This window comes from Pongo pygmaeus, chromosome 2 (assembly GCF_028885625.2).
Source record: "Pongo pygmaeus isolate AG05252 chromosome 2, NHGRI_mPonPyg2-v2.0_pri, whole genome shotgun sequence".
NCBI lineage: Eukaryota > Metazoa > Chordata > Mammalia > Primates > Hominidae > Pongo > Pongo pygmaeus.
This window is the reverse complement of record NC_085930.1, coordinates 89,111,956-89,135,007: the sequence shown is the minus strand read 5'-3', so window position 1 is coordinate 89,135,007 and position 23,052 is coordinate 89,111,956. Positions and strand designations below refer to the sequence as shown.

At 40.7% G+C, this 23,052-nt stretch overlaps 1 protein-coding gene across 3 annotated transcripts in view; it reads right to left on the bottom strand.

Annotated features, from left to right (window-relative positions):
• PRICKLE2 (prickle planar cell polarity protein 2) overlaps nt 1–23,052 on the bottom strand; it is a 347,003-nt gene that overhangs the window by 263,252 nt on the left and 60,699 nt on the right. The window contains exon 1 of one of the 3 annotated variants that reach the window (XM_054482676.2): nt 17,324–17,344. The exons of the other annotated variants lie outside the window; for them this stretch is intronic. The gene's annotated coding sequence lies outside the window, so the exon portion shown is untranslated. Of the gene's footprint in view, nt 1–17,323; nt 17,345–23,052 lie in introns of those variants that run through there. 3 annotated transcript variants of the gene reach the window in all.

The following is a 23,052-nucleotide window of genomic DNA, read 5'->3' as shown; positions in this document are numbered from 1 at the left end:
AAAAAAAAAAAAAAAAAAAAAAAAAAAAAAAGCCAACCTCAGTTTAATCATGCAAACATATCAGAAAACTCAGATGGAAGGAAAATCTAGGAAAGACAATGACAGGAACTGTGGCAGACTGGAGGACGAGACTAGAGGAGACAGGACAACTAAATGCAATGTGAGATCCTGGCTAGGATCCAGGATCAGGAAAAAACAACATGCATGGGAAAGCTGCTGAATTTTGAATAAGGTCTATAGTTTTGCTGGTAGCACTGCATTAATGTTAATTTCCTAGTTTTGATATTGTACAATGATTTTGTAAGATATTAACCCTAGGGGAAGCAGGGAGAAGGGTGTGTAGGAGCTCTCAGTATTACCTTTGCAACTTTCTGAAAATTATTTCAAAATAAAAGTATTTACAGATTACTGAAGTTTAGTTATCTAAAAATAAATGTGAATAAAAGATTTAATATTTTCTTCCCTCTCCCATTGAATCATTGGGTGTATGTGCATTGGAGATGAAAGAATGGGGTCAAGGATGGCTGGGGAAGATTACTAAGTCTCCTATGGATAGGAAGGTGAGCCAAGCCTTGAATGTGGACAGTCTAATTATGGAGCCTGACACATAAAGAAATGCATCACTTTAATAACTGAGGAGGGCTATTGGGCAAGTGATTATGAAATGGTAGAAACAATCCTGGATTTTGAGTCAAAGCCATGGATACAAATCCTCAAGTGTTGGCCCCAACACAATAAAGCTTTGAGATCTTGAGTCAGTCACTCAGTATCTATGGAAATGGAGATAAACAAACTTTATTGCACACGACTATTGTGAGGATAAAGTGAACAGAGGTGTCTGAAAGCATTAGGTAAATGGGAGAGCCCTGCTATGACAAGGTTGTTAAAATTACCAAGATTAACAATAATATCCACGTAGCCAAAATAAGACCGTAATTTCACTCCTAAGCTACAGCATCCTAGCATCTAATGGTACCCATCCCATATGGAAGCAAATCTGTCTTGCCTTCTGTCTGACCTTGGAGCCTGGGGCCACCAGTCTTCATGTGTGGTCAGTATTAAGCACCATCTGTCCTGAGTTAACACAACTCCTTCTAGTTTAAGCAATGAACACAGGCTGCAATGGCTAAAGCCTAAATAACTGCAATATGAAGAAAGGCTTTCCCATCCTGTTTGTCACTTCAGATGCATAGTGTTCACCTCCCAGGTGTTTACCCATCTAAATTGTGTGATGAAATGTCTTTTGAACACTTTTAAGGGCAATTAGATGCAATCAAGTTCTCTTCTTGCTTAAGACTCCTCAGCAAAGAAGATACTAAAAAACAAAAAACAAAAAAACCAAACAAAAAAAAAACAATAAGTGGCTGGGCTGCTTTGCAAATCTTTTCCTGCTGTACTTACTTCCTTGCAGTCACTCTACCTCTCCCCTCCCCTCCATAAAAAGCCCTAATGATTGCGACATTCATGACCTCTATTGGGGTCATTTTTCTCACTGCTCATCCGTATGATAATATGAGATGAAAAGGAAGCTGTATGTTAGGGCCATCTGTTGTTTAAGTCTCTTCAAGATCCATTCCCCCTTCTGGTAATAATACCTAGGTTTTCCTCTGGGGGTCCGCCTGCCTCTTGCTCTCAGTCTCTGTGGGTAGCTCCCACGGCAGCACAAGCTGAGCCAGAATTGGCCAATCAGCATAGTCCATCCATCCTCCTATGGTCAGAAAGTTCAGGGATGGGTATGTGCCTCACCTCAGAGCAAGGAAATCTCATGAGGCATGCAGGAGTGTCTGGAAATGGAAATCTCTCTTTTCCTGGGGTACTATGTTAACAGGATGTAAGCTTATGGCTGCTGAGGGCCCTCCTGCAAGCACAAGAAGGGGGCCTATCCGAAGAGAAGGTAAGACCAGGGACAGTAGGAGAGAGAGAGGAGAGAGAACCTCATGGGTGGGGAGAACTCTACTGAAATCATCATACCCCCTGTGTGCAGGCCTAAAGCCAGGGCTACACCCGCCCCACCTCCCCAGTCGCTGACTGCTCAGTTAAATGAGCTGATATGCTTTTTTGCATCGGTCACTTTAAGTTTGGTTTCTGTCCCTTGTGACCTAAAGTGATCTGACTGTGAAACCAGGAAAATAAACATTAAACACTACCTTCTGTGAACATGGAAGGTGCTACCAGCATACATCTGTAGTTTCTGCGGGGGGCAGGCCTGGCTGCCCAGGGTGACCCACATCATCTCACATACCTCACCTTAGGGTCATAGGAGGTAAGTATCATTTGCAACTAGCAGGTTTAAGGAGCCATCTGAAACAAGGGAATAGAGATTTTCTGTGTTGAGCTAGCTCATACCATATTCAGCCCCCCAAAACCCTGTCTAGCCTCATTTATCTTTTACTTCCCAAGTCTCTGACATTCCAGTCACCCAGGATGCCTTTCTCTTCCCTAATTCACAGTGTGCTGCTTCATGCTGTCATGCTAATGCACTGGCTCTCAACTCCAAGTTCCAAGCCTAAGACCTCCAGTGGGAGGTTTCCCAGGACTTCTCCAGATGGAGTTGGTGGCCATTACTATGAAATCTTATAGCAGCTTGTAAGGTCATACTGCAGCATTAGGTACAGGTGACCATGTGATGAGACAAATATTGATGCACAAATGTTCCCACCCTTCCTCACCCTATGAATGCAAGTCCTGGATTTGCCCCACTGGTGTCTTCATCTCCATCTTATACCGTCCCTGTACCCTGACGATGAAGTCTGAGGACTGAGCAGGAGCTGCATTTTCCAGAGGACTTTGTTTAGATCTCTGAAAAGCTGAATGGAGAGAAAGTGAGAATGAAGCAGGAGAAACTGGAGAGATGTGAGGGCTAGGGTTGAAGAAAGAGTGTTTTCTGAGGCACTTGCAAGAGAAAGACAGGAACCAACAATGGGTGGAGGAAGCGGATAGGTGGAGAAAATAGGGTTTGTAAAGAACCGTTTCTGAGTATCCCTTCATTATGTTTCAGAAGAGCAAGAAAGGATGGATGTTATCTTGCGGTTACCTTCAGTTGTCAAATGTGCTTCTTTCTTCACAACACCTCTCTTAAACACACCAGTTTCTGACCTGCATGCACCAAATACACACACAGACCAAAATGCACTGCCTTCATTGCAATGTAATTTTACTAAGTTCAGGGAGCATTTCTTGAACTATTAAAACATGGCTCTTGGTGTTCAGCACACAGTACCTCCATGCAAGTTCTTTTTATGGCCATAAATGCATCAGTTCCTTGCCAAAATACTGTGAGGAAAAGGATTTTATAGATGAGGGAATAAGGATTCAAAAAGAGCAAGGACTTGGAAAAGGCCAAAGAGCCAGGAAATACCAGAGACTACATACAATTCAACATTATCTTTCCAGTAAACCATTTTGTGACCTTCCACAAATATTCCTAGAATCTGGATAGTACTAAACACCATGTAGAACCCAGCGGGGTCTCTATCCAAGACTTTCTCAGACACCATAGCTGGGCAATTCTTTATAGGTTAATCAGATAGGTGGTTAAAAGTCCGTTCCCTTTCTTTGTTTTAAAATGGAACCTGGGGGCTGGGCATGGTGGCTCAAGACTGTAATCCCAGCTCTTTGGGTGGCCGAGGTGGGAGAATCCCTTGAAGCCAAGAGTTCAAGACAAGCCTGAGCAACATAGCAAGACCTCGTCTTTACAAAAAATTTTTTTACAAAATTAGCTGGGTGTAGTGGTGTGCCTGTGGTCCTAGCTACTTAGGAGGCTGAGGCAGGAGGATCATCTGAGCCCAGGCATTAGAGGTTACAGTGAGCTATCATCTCTGCACTCTAGCCTGAGCACAGCTTGAGACCTTGTCTCTAAAATAAATAAAATAAAACCTGGGGCCAATTTTGATATTAAAGATATGCTTTCTTCCTTTGTTCCTTCTGGTAACAAGACAGTAAGCACATCAAAATATGGACCAGCAGACCCCCAAAACCAGCACAATTACTGGCACAGAGTAGGCATTCAATAAAGACCAAAGCTTTCAAGTCCAATGTGGACTTAGATCCTAGTCTGTCCTATATAATAAGTCTCCATTCTTCTAAGAGTTTTGTCCAGAAATGACTGCTTAGATTTTCTTCCTGCCATCCCTCAGCCAGGGCAGGGGGCCATTCCTCAAAGCCATGGCAAAAACTGAACCAGCAGAAAGGAACCATTAGCTTCTCCAGGGCAAAGCTGTAAAATGGACACAAAGTGAGTCATGGACAGCAGCTTGGACAAGAACCAGAGCTCATCTGAGGACGGGCTGTCATTTTCATGTGGTTTCTGGCTAGCCCTTAATAAAATTTAGTGCATAGCTGACCACCACTGGGTTTTCTTCTTTCAAAGCACACACTCAGACAGAAGGCCAAGGAGGGTGGCTAGGTTTTTGAGAGCCACAGTCACATGGGAACTGTCTTCCCCCATGATTCAGTTGGGTACTTTGCCACACAACAAGTAGTCAGTGCGCTGGCCTGCCTTCCGCCTGCTTTCCATAGCCTGGCAACATAGCTAGAGTCTGTCCCTGTGAACGTCAGGTTACATAGCCTGCCCACCTTCCCACAGTACATTGGAGCTGAAACTCTGCATTGGCATGGAGCAGATCCAGAACCTCAAAGTTTCTGCCAAACTCACTTCAATAACCAGGCCCAGACAGGGGCTGCCCAACGTGCATTAAATGGCTACATATGACACACCTGGGAACAGTAGGTTGGAATATGCTTCCTATAGTTTTGAAGACCTTAACAAAACAACCAAAATATTTCAATCCACTTTATGTATCAGTTACTGTTCTCCAGGGAAACAGAACCAATATTATATATAAATATTATGTATGTATAATATATATACAATTTATAAAATATATATTTTATATATATTATGTTAACATACACACACACACACACACACACACAGAATGAGAGAGAAAGATTGATTTTAAGGAATTGGCTCATGTCAGGGCTGGCAAGTCTGAAATCTGTAGGGCAGGCCAGCATCCTGGAAACTCAGGCAGGGATTCCAGGATGTAGTGTGGAGGCAATTCCTTCTTTCTCAAGGAACCTCAGTCTTTCCTCTTAAAGCCTCCAACTGATTGGATGAGGCACACCCACATTATAGAAGGTAATAGGCATTACTTAAAGTGAACTGACTGTAAATGTCAATCATATCTAAAAAATTCCTTCACAGCTACACCTAGACCAGTCTTTGACAACTGAAACCACTGGATACCATAGCTTAGCTGAGTTGACACATTAACCATCATACCTTAATTCAACACATGTAATTTAGTGGCTTTTAATCTTTGGACTATGGAGACATGCAAAATTCACCCATTTTAAGCGTATAAATTGGTGATTTTAGTACGTTGACTGAGTTGTGCAGCCATCACCATCATTCAGCTTCAAAAGACTGTTATCATTCCAGAAAGATCACTCATGTATGCAGACCCTTTTGAAAATCTTATTCTGGCTGTAACAAACAGGTACAATCCTATAGTTTGTTTATGCCCAGCATCCAAGTCTTACCATTGTAAAAACTTGGAATAATATCTCGCATATGTGCATAATTTTAGATGGAGTTTTAGGGGTATACTCCTGTAAGCTCGGCTCCATATCTAGGTTGAAGCTCCAAATGTACACATCCTTCCATCCAGCCCTTCCATTCCGTCTACTTGGCCACTGCATGTGTCTAGACCTCCATCATCTCACACCTGGACAACTGTACCCTCCTTCCAACGTGTCACTGTTTCCAACATTTTCTCCCACCCAACCATCCTCCATCCTCTGGTCAGAAGGGATCTTCTAAAATACAAATCATCCTTCACTCAGAGCCTGTCCAGACCCCTTCATCACCTGTGGTATCAAATCCAGAGGTAGGTCTTATTACTCTCAATAATATACATCAGGCGGGCCTTCTCTGATCAGCTATTGCTCTGACATTCTCTAGCCCCATCTCTGGCCACTGTGCCTAGGACACCTCACTTAATAAGCATAAACTACTTATCACCTCTTCACCTGGCTAACTCCATAGGAGCACCTGAGGCTTACATGGAGTTAAGTAGTTGCAACTTCTCTCTGTCCCATATATTGAGTATATTTCTATTGTTGAACCCACCATGTCACATAACACCATGCTTCAGACTTTTTCTACCCTGCTGGCTCCTTAGAAGCAGCCAGCCAACAAGCATTTACTAATCCTGGAAGCAGAGAGCCAGGTTAAATGCTAATCACAACTGTATTCTTCCAAGGTATGATTGTCTGTGGCCACGTAATTATTCTAAAATGTTTTTTGTGGTAAGTGGTCGATACTGTGCTAGGAATTAGCCTACAGAAGTAACAAGACAAGTTCAAAAAGGGCACATGTAAAAAGACACCCATTGCAGTTGTTTCAAATAGCAAACGAGGGTACCACAGGATGCTTATTCCCATCATCTTGGAGGAAAGAAAGAGTGAGTGTCCAGTACGAAGGATGTGGTGAAATAAATCACAGTAAATCATGCATAGAGTATTAGGCTGTTATTGAAACAGCAATGTGGATACATATTTATCTTAGGAGTTACTATTTGCTATTTATTTAAAAAGTGGCAAGTTATAATAACATGTTTATATAGAGGTATATGAATTAGATATTTTATATAAGCAGATATGCATGTATATACACATATAAATATACACAACCACACAGAGTTTAGAAACCAAAAATTTACCAGTGGTTAGAATTATGAGTGGGTAGGTGGTAGGTAGTAGAATTATGAGTGATCTACAGGTGTATTTTTAAATTTCTTTTCCCTGTCCCTAGTTTCTAGTTATTTACAATGAAAATGTGATGCTGATCAGGGAAGAGAGAACACTGTGGTTAAGAGAAAGGGCTGTGCTGTGCAGGTCTGGACTCAGCTGCTTCCTATCGATATGACCCTGGGTAAAATAATCCCCTTCAGCCATCAATCTCCCCGTTTGAAAACGGAGTCAGGTCTCAAAATCATGCTTTTCTCATAGCACTGTTGTGAGGTTGATGTGAGCCAACAAACATTAAGCGTTTAACCCAGATGCTGACTCACAGCCCTCCAATAAATCGATAACTTTTAAACAGAAGCAGGTTTCAGGAAACAAATGGATATCAGTAAACAAATATGCACACAATGTTCTTTCAGACAACATTGCCAGAATGTACGTGCACAGGTTGCTCTCCAACATCTGAACAGGAAGACAGCCCCAGCTGGGTGGGGTGAATGAGATGGGAGAAGGGATAGCCACTTGCCAAAACATCTGTGCGATTCCAAACAGCACTAGGATCTGCTCTGGAGGCATCTGAAACACCGCATGTAAGCTTGTGCCCTGCCAAGCACATGACCCAGAAGCCACCACCTTCCTCAGTCCTTCCCAACAGTATGTGGTTTCTCATTAATGGGCCCCAGCAGCTGGCTGTCCAGCAGACCCAAGTCTCTTGTGCGGCTTTGGACCTCATAAAAGCTCATTCCTATTAGCTGGGGAGGGTGGCAGGGAGGGAGAGGAAAACTGGAGCAAGGAGAGAAATGAGCTTCCACTGCAAGTCTGAAAAGGAGAGAAATTAACTCAGTGCTTAAAGAATCAGTGCTGTCCCCTCTGCCCTGTGCCAACAATGGAGAAGAAGAAATCTGGTGTAACAGCTAGTTGTCAGGCCAAAATACAGGAAACCATACTGACTTTCTCCAAGGAATTCATTCATTTATTTTGATCACTTAACCTAAAGTGGGTCTTCTCCAATAATTAGTTCTCTTCTAGAAACCATAGTTTTGCTGTACTTTCCCTCCATGGCATTTATTAAAATAAGCAATTAATAATATGTATATTAGTTTACTTTCTTATCTCCATCTCTAATGATATGGGGAAACTAGAAATGGAACACCACAGATCTCATGACAATCACGCCCCCAAAGAACATTCTTCCCCCTTAAATGCCTGTCATTTGAGGCACTATAAAATTTTCATTATAACCATTTTAATGGCTCCCTTGAAATATCTACTAACTAGCTGAAAAGATGACAACACGGTCCATCGCTTCATCTGCATTTTGCCCAAGGTGAAATATGCCTTTCTATATTTTAGCATGAAAGCCAGACCCTTTAATAGCCTTTAAGCCTGTTCTAATTGCTTTCATCAATAGTCACTGTCACCCTCCCTGCCTGACTTTTTATGGTGTCAAGTTGTATCAAGGGGAGAGCTGGGGAAGAGGTAACACTGAAAAGTTCAGCACACAGGCTTTTAAAGTATTTAGGCAGCCTTTCTAGCTCAAGACTTATTTTAAAGCTTCATGTCCTATCTCATTACTTCTGAAACTTTGTATTTGAAGTTCAAGTTATACATTGAAATTCAGCAGATATTTAAGGAGTGCCTACTGTGTACTAGGTACTGAGCTGAGTGCTGCCCATATGACCTCACATAAGACAGATGAAGACCTTGACTTCATGGAGCTTCCATTCTGAGAGGGAGTGGACAATAGACGTGGAAACAAATAAATGAGCAAGGTAATTTCAGGTGGGGGCAAGTGCAATAAAGGAAACAGTGAGATGGCAGAGCACTTGAGGTGGGGTAGAGGTATGAGCAGAAGACCTGAACGTTTAAAAACATCTGCCATGTGAAGGGCCAGGGGAATGGTCAGCTGGGCAAGACAGTCAGCAAGTGCAAGGGCTCTGAGGCCGGAACAAGCTTGGTGTTCCAGAAACAGAGAAGAGGCCAATGTGGCAATTACATGCAATTAGACAGACTGATATCCAGGGGCATTCCGCATGTGCCCAAAGGAGTGCTTCTCCAGAGCCTAGCTTAAGTCCTGCAGAAATGGTGACTTGGCTTTACCCATCCATAATCCAGGAAAAATCAAGCCATCTTAGATCAACAAGGCAGAAAGGCAAAAGCCATTAGTCTTGATTTTCTAGCAGCTCTGCACAAGGTTCTGCTTACCACCCACACACTCTTTTATTAAGCTAAAATAAGCCTCAGATGAAAACTGTTGCCATAGGTGAAGCTTACTTTAACATATGGTTGATCCAACTGAAGAAAAACACTTTACAAATGCATTTTTTAAATCCCGATTTGCTTGTAGAATGGTTTTGTAAAAAATATTTATCATGTGTCTGGTCTACTGATGTGTTCCAAACGCTGGGGAACAAGGACACGTGTACTTGTCCAAGGGCTCCTTGGTAAACTGATAACGAAGGCGCTCTTCCTTCATGGAATTTGGCTTTCAGGGTTTGATTTGATGCAGTTTGCCAAAACATAAAGAGGTAACCTGTGGTTTTGTAAACTTGGTTAAGGACAATGTGTTTCTGGCTTGAAAGCTGGCTGGCATGTTTCAGCAGGACAATGCAGCTATTCAAATACTCTCTACTGAAGAAAGCTTTTCCTCTCTCTCAGAAGGGGGTACTTTTCTAGCAGAACTCTCTGTTTGGAAAGGTGAGCAGCATGGGCAGAGAGAAGACAGGACTGTGAGATCAAATTGGGATGGGATGGAACATGGGGAGGGATCAGAGCTTCCCCTTGGCTGTGATTGAAATTGGCTAGCAGCTAACACTCAATGAGCACTTGGTTTGTGTCAGACAGTATGCTAAATGCTCTTCACATGTTAATCACCTATTCCTTATGAAAGCTCTATGAAGTAGATCTTGCTATTACCCATCCCCATTTGGCTAGATCGGCAAACTGAGACACTGATGTATCAGGTCACACAGCTCCCGAGAGGCAGATGTTCTTTGGCAATGAGGATGTGTGGGCCTAGTAGGCACTCAAGGCTCCCTCCATTCTAGTCTGAAGATGAAGTCTTTTTCTTGACCAGTCTAGACCAAGATCTATCAACTACCATTTCTCAAATCCTTGCCATTTGCATTCAACCATGAGGCTATCTCTTCTGCTTGTAGCCCACCACCAATCACTGTAGCAATTTCAACCTTTTCAACCTTGTCTATACACATCACCTTTATTATTTGTCTTTACTATTGTTTAAGCTTATTAAATTTTTATTGTAATACATTTATTTTATTTTATTTTTTTCAAGACGGAATCCTGCTCTGTCACCGAGGCTGGAGTGCAGTAGCACTATTTCAGCTCACTGCAACCTCCGCCTCCCAGGTTCAAGCAATTCTCCTGCCTCAGACTCCAGAGTAGCTGGGATAACAGGCGCCTGCCACCACACCCAGCTAATTGTTGTATTTTTAGTAGAGAGGAGGTTTCACCATGTTGGCCAGGCTAGTCTCAAACTCCTGACCTCGTGATCCGCCCACCTCCATCTCCCAAAGTGCTGGGATTACAGGGGTGAGGCACCGTGTTCAGCATAATACATTTATTTTAAAAGGAAACTTTATATTCCCATAGAAAAAACAATATACATTGTTATAAATGGAAACTGACCATTTACAAAAACGACATGAAATGTCCAGAACAGGCAAATCTATAGATAGAAAGTAGATTAGCGGTTGCCTAGGGCTGTGGGGGAGAGGGATTGGGGAGATGATGGTTAAAGGTTACACGGTTTCCTCTTGAGGTAACAAAAATACTTGAGAATTGCCATGAGGGATATATAACTCTGAATATATTAAAGGCATTGAATTATACACTTTAAATGAATGAATTGTGTAGAATGTAAATTGTATCTCAAAGAAGCTGTTTTAAAAAAGTTAATGCCCTCAACTTAAAATGGCAAAGTAACAGGAAAGTGACTTGTTATAAAAAAAAATACTATAAAAGTCAAAATTCTCCTTAAACCCTATAATCTCTCTGCTGACAGATCTGAGGACCCACCTTCTCTGTTAAAAAAGGGAATGCAAAAATGAACTCATTTGCACACACACTCAATGGGATACAGTAAAAAAAAAAAAAGACAGATAATAACAAGTGTTGAAAAGGATGTGGAGAAACTGTAATCCTCATTACATTGCTGGTGAGAATATAAAATGGTGCAGCAACTTTGGAAAGCAGTTTGGTGCTTCCTCTGTCTTAAGGATAGAATTATCTTATGGTCCAGCAATTCTTCTTTTTTTTGTTTTTCCAGACAGAGTCTCGCTCTGTTGCCCAGGCTGGGGTACAGTGGTGCACTCTTGGCTCATAGCAACCTCCACATCCCGGGTCCAAGCCATTCTTGTGTCTCAGCCTCCTGAGTAGCTGGGACTATAGGCATACGCCACCATGCCTGGCTAATTTTTGTGTTTTTGGTAGATATAGGTTTTCACCATGTTTGCCAGGCTGATCTTGAACTTCTGACCTCAAGTGATCTGCCTGCCTTAGCCTCCCAAAGTGCTAGGATTACAGGTGTGAGCCACTGCGTCTGGCCAGATCCAGCAATTGTACCCCTAGGTCTACACCTAAGAGAACTGAAAACATGTCCACATAAAAATATCTACACAAATGTTCATAACAACATTACTCATAATAGCCAAAATGTGAAAACAATCTAAATGTCCATCAAATGATGAGTGAATAAACAAAATGTGGTACATGTATACAATGGAGTATTATTCAACCATAAATAGGAATGGAGTACTGATACATGCTACAACATAGAAGAATCCTGAAAATATTTTGCTAAAGGAAAAGTAATCAAACACACAAAAAAACACATATTGTATGATTCCATTTGTAAGAAATGATCAGAAAAGGCAAACCTGTAAGAGACAGAAAGTAGATTAGAAGTTGTCTAGGACAGTGCTTTGAGTTAGGGTGAAATGGAAAGCAGCTGCTACTGCCTATCAGGAGGTTTCTTTCAGCGGTAATAAAATTATTCTAAAATTGTAGTGACAGTTGCACAACTGTGTGAATATACTAAAAAAAATTGAATTATATAATGTAAATTGGTAAACTGTACGACATGAATTACATCTCAACAAAGTGGTTAAAAATACAACGAAAACTTAAAACATGCCATTGCCAAATATATATATATCATCCCAGTAAATTCACTGTGACTTAATAGTAATTGCTGAGCTGCACACTGGCTTACACATGTAATCCCAGCACTGTGGGAGGCCAACGCAGAAGGATCACTTGAGGCCAGGAGTTCTAGACCTCATCTCTACAAGAAATAAAACATAAAGAATACTAATTACTATAATTTGAATATGCACCCCAAAAATATGCACTGGAAACTTAATCCTCAATGCAACACTGTTGGGGTGTAGGGCCTAATGAGAGGTGTTTACGCCATGACAGTGAAGTAAATAATTAATGCCAATATTGTAGGAGTGGGTTCATTATAAAAGGGAGAGTTTGGCCCCCTTTTTCTCTCCTCCTTTCTCTCTCTCCTTTATCTCTCCTCCTTTCTCTCTCTCCTTTATCTTTCTCTCTCTCCTTTAGTACTCTCCTGCCATTCCACCCTCCATCATGGAATAACAAAGAAAGAAGGCCCTTGCCAGGCACTGCTTACTTGATCTTGAACTTCTCAGCTCCAGAAATGGGAGCCAATAAATTTCTGCTCATTATATATTACCCAACTTCTCTTATTCTGTTATTGAAGCAAAAAACACACTAAGAAATGCCTCATCAATTAATTATCTAAAATACCTTGCACACAACAAATGCCAAGGATTATCTATTTAATAGTTGGGCAAACATTATATTAGGCCTGCCAGGGTTGGAGCTCTGATTGAGAAGTTCAAATGAGTTATAAACCCAAGATTCTATACAATCAGCTTCTCAGAAAAATTGAAGTGCTTAGCTTTTTTCTCAGAAGTCTAGGGCATAATTGATCTTTCTAAGCTTCAGTTTCCTCATCTGTAAAAGGAAACTATAACTCTTAGAGTTATTTTTTATCACATAAGCTCCCATTTTGTTAATTCCTTCCACCAATATTTATGATGGAAGGCCATAATATGAGCCAGACACTGTTCTAAACCAAAATTATACAAAGATGAATAATTCAGAGAGGTCCCGTCCTTACAAAGTTTTATTCTAGAAAGGACACATTTTCTGCTAGATCTAATATATTATTAAACTTTACAATATGATGTCTGAGTGTTAAGTGCTGTGAAGAAATTATTAATGGGGTAAATGGGATAGATAGAAGGTGAGGGATGAGGCAGGGCAGGCTGCTATTTAATAGAGGGTGATCAGGGAAGTCCTCTTTGAGGAAGTCAAATTTGAGGAAAGCCTAAATGAAACAAGGGAACACGCCATGCTAAGATGTGAACAGCAGGAGCCACAACTGGAAGATGTGGTGTACTCAAGGATCACATCTGACAAGAGCAGAACACACAATGGGGAGAGTGGAAGGCCGTGAGGCTGGTAAAATGGGAATTTGGGGACTAAAGGCCACGGTCATAAGGTCTTAGATTTTATTGTCAGCTTGAAGGGAAGCCATTAAGAAGGTTCTAAGTAGAGGGGGATATATAATTTTAGAAGATCACACTGCCTGTGGTGTGAAAGGATTATAAGAGGCCAGACTGGAAGCAGGGAGGCCAGGGAGAAGGTTGCTGTCAGAAAGAAAGTAAAAGAGGGAGGTAGTTGGACCTATGATGATAGCAAAGGACACGTCCACAGAGGTAAGATAGAGTTGGGTTTTGAAAGCAGAGCTGATCCAAGCTTGCTGAGAGTCTTACGTAATGTGTGAGAAAAAGGAACAATCAGGAAGAATCTTGGGTTTCTGCCCAAAGCAAAGGACTAGACATCAGATATAAGTGCTTAGGGCAAGGTCTGGAACTGAGAAAGTACTCAAAAAATATTAACCACCATCCTGCCACTATCACTATTACCAATATCATTATAACTACCATTATTATTATAACTTCCTCCATCCCACCTCCACCCTCATTACAGCTACCACCATCATGACAATCACTATCATCACCACCACCATCAAAAGCAAAAAGACAGCATAGTACTGGAAGTCCTAGCCAGAACAATTAGGCAAGAGAAAGAAATAGAAGACTTCCAAACAGGAAAAGAGGAAGTGAAATTGTCTCATTCTGCTGATGACATGATCTTACATATAGAAAGTCTAAAGACACCACCAAAAAACTATTAGAACTGATAAAAGAACTCAATAAAGTTACAGGATAGAAAATCAACTTACAAAAATTAGTAACATTTCTATACACTAATAATAGACTATCTGAAATATAAATTAAGAAAACAATTCTATTTATAATAGCATCAAACAATACTTAGGAGTACATTTAACTAAGGAGATGAAAGGTCTGTATACTGAAAACTATTAAACCTCAATGGAAAAAATTAAAGATGACACAAATAAATAGGAGTATATCCTGTGTTCATAAATTGGAAGAATATTGTTAAAACGTACATACTACCCAAAGCAATCTACAGATTCAATGTAATCTGTGCCAAAAATGTCAATGTCATTCTTCACAGAAATAGAAAAAATAATCCTAAAATTCATATAGAATCACAAAAGATCTTGAATAATCAAAGCCATCTTGTACCAAAAGAACAAAGCTGGAGGCATCATATTACCAGATTTCAAAGTATATTACAAAGCTATAGTAATCAAAACAGCATGGTACTCATATAAGAAGGTACATCAACCAATGCGATAGGATGGATAGCTCAGAAATAAACCAACAAATTTATAGTCAATTAATTTTCAACAAAGTTGCCAAGAACAGCGGACAATGGGGAAAGGAATAAGTGTTGATAAAACTGGATATCCACACACAGAAAAATAAAAATGGATCCTTATCTCACCACTTATAAAAAATTAACTCGAAATAGATCAAAGACTTAAATGTAAGACCTGAAACTGTAAAACTATTAGAAGAAAACATAGGGGAACAGCTCCATGACATTGGTCTGGGCAGTGATTTCTTAGATATGACCCCAAAGGCACAGATAACAAAAGCAAAATAGACAAATGGGATTGCATCAAACTAAAAAGCTTCTGCACAGTAAAGGAAATGACAGAGTGAAGAAACAACCCACAGAGTAGGAGAAAGTATTTGCCAAATCATACATTGGATAAGGGGCTAATACACAAAATATACTACAAGGTGCTCAAACTACTCAATAACAAGAAAACAAATAACCCTATCCAAAAATGGGCAAAGGACCTGAATAGACATTTCTCAAAGAAGACATACAAATGACCAACAGATACATGAAAAAATCCTCAATATCATCAGAAAAATGCGGATTAAAATCACAACGATCTATCACCTCACACCTATTAAATTAGCTATTATCAAAAAGATGAAAGCTATCAAGTGTTGATGAGTAAGTATATGAAAAAAGGGAACTCCTATACACTGTTGGTAGTATTGTAAATTAGCCATTTTGGAAACAGTATGCAGTTTCTTCAAAAATACTAAAAATAGAATTCCCATATGATCCAGCAATTCCACTTCTAGGTATACATCCAAAGGAATTGAAATTGAAATGTCAAAGAGATGTCTGCACTCCCATGTTCACTGTAGCACTATTCACAATAACCAAGATATGGAAGCAATCAAAGCATCCACCAATAGACAAATGGATTTTTAAAATGTAATATATACACATGCACAAGGAAATACTATTTAGTCTTTAAAAAGCAGGAAATTCTGTCATTTGTGACAACACAGATGAACCTAAAGGCTAAGCGAAATAAGCCAGGCACAAAGAGACAAATAATGTATGATCTCACTTATATGTGGAATTCCAAAAAGTCAAACTTCCAGAAGTAGAGAGTGGAATGGTGTTTACCAGAGGCTGGAGGCAGAGTGAAGCAAACAGAGAAAGGGGGAGGCATTGGTCAAAGGGTATAAAGTTTCACTTTTACAGGAAGAATAACTTTGGTGGTCTCTTGCAGAGCATGGTGACTGTAGTTAATAATAATGCAATACAATATTATTTCAAAATATTTAAGAGAGAATTTTAAATGTTCTTACAACAACAAAAAAATGTTTGAGGTGACAGATATGTTAATTTGCCTGATTTGATCATTGCATGATCTACACATGTATCAAAACATTACACTGTACCCCATGAATATACACAGTTAGTTTGTCAATTAAAAACAGAATGAATTTTTTTTTTAAAAAAAGAGAAGTCTGGGCAACATATTGAGACCCTGTCTCAAACACTCAATCAATTTATATATGTGTATATGTATATATATGTGTATATATATACATGATATACGTGTGTGTATATGTATGTGTATATATATGTATATATATGGACAGACAAGGGGAGAAGAGGCAGGAAGAGGAGAGAGAACCACATAAGAAATAAGTACAAGGCAGGGCGTGATGGCTCATGCCTGTAATCTCAGCACTTTGGGAGGCCAAGGCACGATGATTACTTGAACCTAGTTCAAGACCAGCCTGGGCAACACAGCAAGACCTTGTCTACACAAAAAATGTAAAAATTAGTCAGGCATGGTGGCATGAGTTTATGACCCCAGCTACTTGGGAGGCTGAGGCAGGAGGATTGCTTGAGGCCAGGGGGCTGAGGTTGCAGTGAGCTGTGTTACACCGCTGCACTCCAGCCTAGGTGACAGAGCAAGACCCTGTTGCCAAACAATGAAAGAAGAGGGGAAGGGACAGCAGAGGAGGAGAGAGGATGGGAGGGGAGGGGAGCAGAGTGGGGCGAGGCAAGGTGAGGCGAGGAGAGGAGGAAGAAATGAGTACAGGTAAAGGAAGCCTACATCCAAATCAAGGAATCTGCTCTGGACATGCATAAAGTGAAATGCTGACCTATCATGGGATGTTACCCAAGTTACAGGGGCTAACTCATTTCTTCCACCACTCTTTCTCCAACTCATCCTCTACACATATTCATGTAACCTTCTTTTGATGTTTACAATCTCTTCAGGGACCCCTGTCTTCACAGACTTTTACCTGGCCACATCCTAGTCCAACCCCTCTCTAAAACATGTCCCTCCATCCTTCAATCCCAAATAGCCTGATGCATCTTCCCAAACTCCTGGCATGTATGTACAGAAAATTCAAGTCTCAAATGAGTATTTCAGTATCTACAAAACTGAAGTGATATGCCCAAAAACAGCATCAACCTACAGCAGGTACATTCTATCAAATGAATCCCTCCCCCAACCAAAATAAGAGAGAAGCATGCACAAGAAACTGCCACATTTTTTGGATTGAGCCTTGATGGTGAGATACAACTATTTACTATTCTAGCAAGCCCCGAACATATATCAAACTGCCTGTGAGCTCTTAGAAACCCATCGTTTAGCATTTCCTCTCCAAACACTGCAATATTACATAATATGATTAACCTCAGATTCCCAGTATAAAATCCTAGAACAGAAGGATCCCAGAGCTAGAATGGACATTAAGATGGAATAGAGTCCATCCTTCTACCCCCAGACAGAAAGGGGTACGTCTACCTAGTGGTAGGATAGATCAAGAGCATCTTCCTTTGCACTGTATTTTTAAAACATTAATTTGTTCTCACGAAATGCTCATGCTTGTTTTCAAAGTAGAAGACAAGCTGCAGACACTATTTCTCCCAGTCTCTGGTCAGTGCCATTCGCTTTCTTTCCTATGTTAGTGGTCAGCGCGCTGCAATCATTTTAAGAAAGAGAGCAAATCCCTTTATCCACGATCAAATCCATGCCAATATTTTGGGGACCTGTCTGAGTGTGGGGAGGAAAGAGAAATGATGACTTTTATCCAGTGAACAAAATTCCTTATAATTAGGTTGGTGGTTTCTATGGTAACGAGGAGCTGACTCTTTTATTTGAAATAAAAAATAGCAACACTCCAGCTGTCCTTGCCGTCCGGATGCTCCAAAGCAAATGAGAGATTTGATTTCACATTTGCTAGGACTGTTGAGGACTTAAAACCACGTATTTTACTTGTTGTCAAGTTTTGGCGAGACACTAAGTCCCATTCCTCTGAGAAAACAGGTGTGAAAAACAAAAGCAAAAAACAACCAAAGCAAAATAATTTTCCTTCTCTGCAACCAATATGGCTGTTTGTTTTTTCTTCCTAATTATCATTTTTTAAAACTCAAGCCACTTCCTGGAAGGAAACTATTGGTGGTTCATCTTGAAAAAGCATTGGCGATCTCCAAAATATATTTCTACATTTACAATAATAGCATCCTTTCTTACTGGGGGCTTTATTAGGTGCTAAGTACTCTGCCAAGGGCTCTCCCTGCATCACCTCATTAAATGCTCACAGCAACCTATGACAGGTCCATTTTAGTGATGAGGTTTAAAAGGTTAAGTAAATTGCTCATCGCCAGCAGAAGCTAAAAGTCCATTCCAGTTCTAACTGATGGCAACGCCTATACTGTGTAGCGGTTGGACTAAACTATTCTGCTCTTACTGTCACTATATAACCTAGACCAGAAATCATCATTTACAGGTTACAGGTGGAGACCACATTAGAAATGCCCCACAGATGACTGCCAAACTTGGAGGACTCCTTGCATGGCTTCTGGGCCACTTTCCTTCTTTCCTACCTCCATTCCATATGGTGCTAGGGTGCCAAGGAATACGGGAAATCATGATGTCCTTCGGGAGGATCAGCTTGTAATCCACACACAACAGTCAAGAAGGCTTTGAGGGATGCCGATAATTACAATACCAGAAGGTTAAACAATGTCAACGGTGGCCTGCGCTGGGTGCTGGGGGAACGAGGAGGAGATGAGAGGTTATCTAACAAGACCAGCAAGGCCTATCATAGAAGGTGACACTCCAGCTCAGTCTTAAAGGAAAATTAGATGTTAGTCAGGTTACAGTGAGATAAAGAGAGTCTTTCGGGCAGAGAAAAATGGCTATAGAGAACTTGAGGTAAGAAACAGAATGGCACCTTCAGGGAGTCTTGGCAGGAAGGCATGGCTGGGGTGGGCCAGAAGAGTCCAGCAAGGCCCATGACACGAAGTGACTTGCTTGTCTGAGTGGGCTAAGGATGGTTGATGAGAGAACAAAAGAGAAGATGGTAAGTATTGGTAGAACATATGCTTCTCCTTCATGGTATCCTAGAAATGTGAACTAGTTTGAAATTGCTTTTGGCTGTACACAGCTCTGGGGACCATATAATCCCATGGACCACATGGGATTATAACCATTATCTTTGATTGTCTGTTTCCACGACTGTCTCCACCAAGAAACCACAAATTTTTTTAATACAGGAATTTTATCTTACTCATCTTTATGCCATGTCTACTAAGGGGCCTAGCATATAAAAAAATTAACAACTGCTAAATGAATGAACATAAATGGTTAACAAATATTTCCTCTTTTAAATATATAAATATAAATATTAATTGCTATATATCAGCCTTAACTATTAGCCAGCTGCTGTGCAGAGCACTGTACATACATTATCTCATTTAATCATCACACCTGCTCTATGTGGAAGGTACTATATTAGCCTCATTTTATAAATGAAGAAAAGTGAGGCCTATAGGGGCTGAAAACTCTCCTAAATCTACAAGGCTAGTAAATGGCAGAATCAGATATGGAGCTGTGTTTCCATCATCCCAAAGCTCATGCTCTTAGCAGGCTATGGTGCAAAAACCAATCTGACTGATTATTGCAAGAACAGATGCTTCTTTGATTGAACAGTCCTGACACACAGTAGGTACACAGTCAAATTCTATTGATTGGAACAATAATTTAAGAGGTTCCTGTGTGCAATGTACTAGACTATGTTCAAAAATCAATATGGTGTGCCCTCTGCCTGTAAGGAGATCCCGGCCTACTGATGATTGGGGAACTCCAGGCACAATGGCTTTGGAGGTGGGGGGGAGGGCTGTGTTTCTGTGGCAAGATTCAATCTCAAATAGAAACAGAAAAATAATTCCTTTGTAGGTTTTTAGAATGACCCTTTGATATATTCGGCCAACTCAGAACCCTTCTTTACCTTTCAGTGATAAATCAACCTTGAAATCGTTTTGGGATGCCTTCTCCTTCCTTTCTCTCAATGCAAGCAGTTTGGATGAGGCTGCTCTCATATTCTGATCCGGGAGGATCTGTGACCCAGATACAGCAAATCAGAGCATTTAATCTTCTTGGCCACACTTCAGGGGGAAGTTCAGAATCCTAGAAATTTTTCCTGGAGCTATCTGGAGAGCCAGGGTCTTCTGATTCCTCGGGGTGCTGAGAGGAGATTTAACAACGACAAGCCATCTGACCTACAAGGGTGCAGACAGCCCGAGTGTTGAGTTAATGTGAAGGAGAGAGCTGTGCCCTGATAATGGTACTTGAGAGTTTGGATGCAGCCTTGCCTGGGTATCTCAACAACCTCAATCAAAAAATTATCATGGTTTTACTTAAGCTCCTTTGAGATTCTGTCACCTGCAACACGAGTCAGCAAATACAGTTCCACTGTAAGTGAGAGATGGAGAATGGGTACATGTGGTGAACCAAGAGAGGCTGGAGAAAAACATGAGGGTAGTGGGTATGTTCAGTTACTCTTGAAGGTCCTTTTTATTTGCTGCATTAAGGCACATTCTACAATGTGGCATTAAAGCCTCCACTCAATTTCTCCACATACAGCATTTGCTTAATACTTAATTACTGCCTTAGGGCACTAGAGTCAGTCCCCTGGTGACCAGGAGGGGTTAATGCAGCTTCCAAGGAAGACAAACAGGAAACACATTCATTCATTCAATAAATATTTATAGAGTACCTTCTATGTGCCAAGTACTAAAGCTGAACATTTGCTGAAAAATTTTATCTCATCTACGTCAAAGGGGACTTCAGATATCTTTCAAGTTAAATAAACCTCACTGATCCATAAGATAATTAAGAGGAAAAAAGAACAAAGACACCCTCCCCACCATCTCCGGCCTTCCATGCACTTAGAGGAATAGCTTTCAAGTATAAGCTGAGAGTTGCCAATATTTATTTGGAAGTAAATTAGACCCTACAGAGTGTGGAAAAAAAGGAGAATGGGAAACGAATTGGATTACTGAGGAATGCTTTCTGGAAAGAGCAAAGATACGCCTGAGACAGAGTAAAAAGAGGGCCTGAATACCGATGTCAAAATTGAGAGGAGAGGTGGTGGAGGGAGATTGTGAGAACTAATACAGCTAACGTGCTTGGTGCAGAGAAGCTAAACCAGATACTCTACTCCAGGGAGCAACCCCTAGGAATCTGCATGTTCATCAGGGTCACCAGGTGATTCTTTTGCCAACTACAGTTTGAGAGCTGCTATAGTAGTGATAATGTCCCCTGCACCCCAATTCATATGTTGAAACTTAATCTCCAGTGTGACAGCATTAATAGGTGGGACCTTTAGGAAAGTGATTGAATCATGAGGGCTCTATCCTCACAAATGGGATTAATGCCTTTATAAAAGAGATTGGAGGGAGCATGAGTTTCACCATGTGAAGATGCAGTAAGAGGGCACTATCTTTAAGGCAGACAGCAAGTCCTCACAAGACCTTGAATCTGCTGGTGCCTAGTTCTTGGACTTCCCAGCCTCCAGAACTGCAAGAAATAAATTTCTGTTGCTTATAAATTACTTAGTCCAAGGTATTTTGTTATAGCAGCCCAAAAGGACTAAATGAGAGCAAAGATGCCAGGCCCCAGGGTCCAGACAACCATTCTGCTTCCCGGCTTTGAAGAAGAGGCAGCAAAGTCCTGAACCTGGCAAACAGAGGCAGTGTTGTCAATGTACCATGCCTAAGTGGGCATCTAAACACTATGTAGAGTCCAGTGAAGTCATTTAAAAGCAGCTGATCTGAAAAACAGACTGGGCTGTTTACAAACCTCTTGGCATATAAGTGAATGCTACTGCCTAAAGAATTCAGTATCTGCAGAGGTGGCACAAATCACTATCTGTTGGCTAAGAGTCTTAAGCTCCAAAAAGGTTCTTTTTTGTTTTGTGTGTGTGTGTGTGTGGTTTATTTGTTTGTTTGTTCGTTTTTTTTAAACGGAATCTCACTCTGTCGCCAGGCTGGAGTGCAGTGGTGCAACCTTGGTTCACTGCAACCTCCGACTTCCTGGTTTAAGGGATTCTCCTGTGTCAGTCTCCCAAGTAGCTGGGATTACAGGCATGCGCCACCACCCTCAGCTAATTTTTGTATTTTTAGTAGAGATGGGGTTTCACCATGTTGGCCAGGATGGTCTTGATCTCCTAATCTTGTGATCTGCTGCCTCGGCCTCCCAAAGTGCTGGAATTACAGGCGTGAGCCACCGCACCTGGCCTCTTTTGTGTGTTTTTTGACAAATTCTACGTGTTTCTGTGACAGTTACAAACAAAACACATCAACCTTTTGCCTCACAAATGGAACATCTGAGAGGTAATATTTTATAGCACTGTTGTCCAACAGAAATAAAATGTGAGCCACATATGTAATTTTAAATTTCTACCGGCCGTATGGGAAATAAAAACAAATGGAATTAATTTTGACAATACATTTTATTTAAGCTAGTAGATCTAAAATATCATTGCAATATGTAATCAATAAGAACAATTATTAATGAAATAGTTTATATTCCCTTGATCACATAAAGCCTTCTAACTCCAGAGTGTTTGTCAAATAGAGCACAGCTCAATTAGAATAAACCACATTTCAAGTATTCTATAACCAAATGAAGCAAGTGACTACTGTACTAGACAACGTAGATCTATAGAAAGGGGTGATAAAATTTCAAGTCAAGACCTAAATGTCCTAACAAGAATTCTGAGATGAACGTATTAGAGGAAAAAGCCAGTGAAGGCAAAGAAACCATGTTGCAATATTGCTGAAGAACCAGCCAACACACACATATTTTCTATTACATATTTTTAAAAGAGCTATAAAAACCATTTTTATAAAAACCATCTCCATTACAAGTGGAAGGAAACTGGGCTAACACCCACCTACCCTTTCTCTACGGATTAACAGAATCAAGGACTTCCACATACTTTCGTCATACCTTATATTTCAGGTTCCACTTGACTTTCAGGCATTATCTCCTGGGCAAAAATCAAGACAAGACATTTCCTCCTTGAGGAACACCTCAAGTTGCTGAACAGATGAAACAGAGCATTAACCTCCACGGGTGAAAAACATTCAGTCCTTCAGAGACAGCCTGGATTAGAAGAGATTTAGAGCCGGACATATCAAGGCTAGAATCCTGTGTCTACCCTTCCAGCCTGGCAAAGAAGTGAA